Consider the following 858-nt stretch of genomic DNA (forward strand, 5'->3'; position numbering starts at 1 on the left):
CATTGTAGGGTCATTTTGGTAACTAAACGGGGTAAATAATCGGAATAGGGTCAAGGTTTGCATTTTACAAAATACAAACAACTTAATGAAAGTTTCATAAAATTTATATAGAGAAATTAAATTCCTAAAGGTGTTAAAAATTRATTTCTGAAACTCAGATATATACAACATATTAAAAATATGAACACATAAAAAGCAACAAATCTCATATATAGCCCGTTGGTTAAGGTGTTCAACCAARTGTGTGARGTCCTGGGTTCGAAACCCGGCCTCAACACCTCTTCTCCAAMTAATTTTTAATAAAAAGAAGAGACAATAAATGACAAAAACTGCAGCAATGGGCTGCACGTTTTCAAGCTCTTTGAGCTTGAAAATGGCTCGTTTCTTAACCGTTTTTCTTCATTCTTTTTGCACCAAACTCTTGGTAATATTTTTACCAACACTTTGACATAAAGAACACGAATTTTCGTCAAGAAATGAGTCTCATTTACTCATTTAAAGTTTATTTTTAAAACTAAAACTTAACAACTTAAAAACATAAAAATCGAACAACGAAAACACAAATATGAGACATGAGGCTACTGGGGTTTGATAGAGTACTTAAAAACGAAGTCATAGACATAAAAATCAAGAGATTTGGTTAAGAATCTCACCCAAAATCGGTGAAAAACCGAGATTTTCGATCCCGAACTTCAAACTCCGATTTCTCTSTCAAAACTCAACTATTTTTCGAGATATTTGAACCAAAACGTTCGTAAGCCAGAGCTCTACAATTTATATGCCAAGAGTTTTGGCTTATTAGTTGAAGAAATCGGACAAATCGCGAGTTTTAGGCTGATGGGTCGTTTTCTCAAACAG

The sequence above is a fragment of the Cynara cardunculus genome, assembly GCF_001531365.2.
Source record: "Cynara cardunculus var. scolymus isolate 2C chromosome LG 17, CcrdV1, whole genome shotgun sequence".
Taxonomy (NCBI): Eukaryota; Viridiplantae; Streptophyta; class Magnoliopsida; order Asterales; family Asteraceae; genus Cynara; species Cynara cardunculus.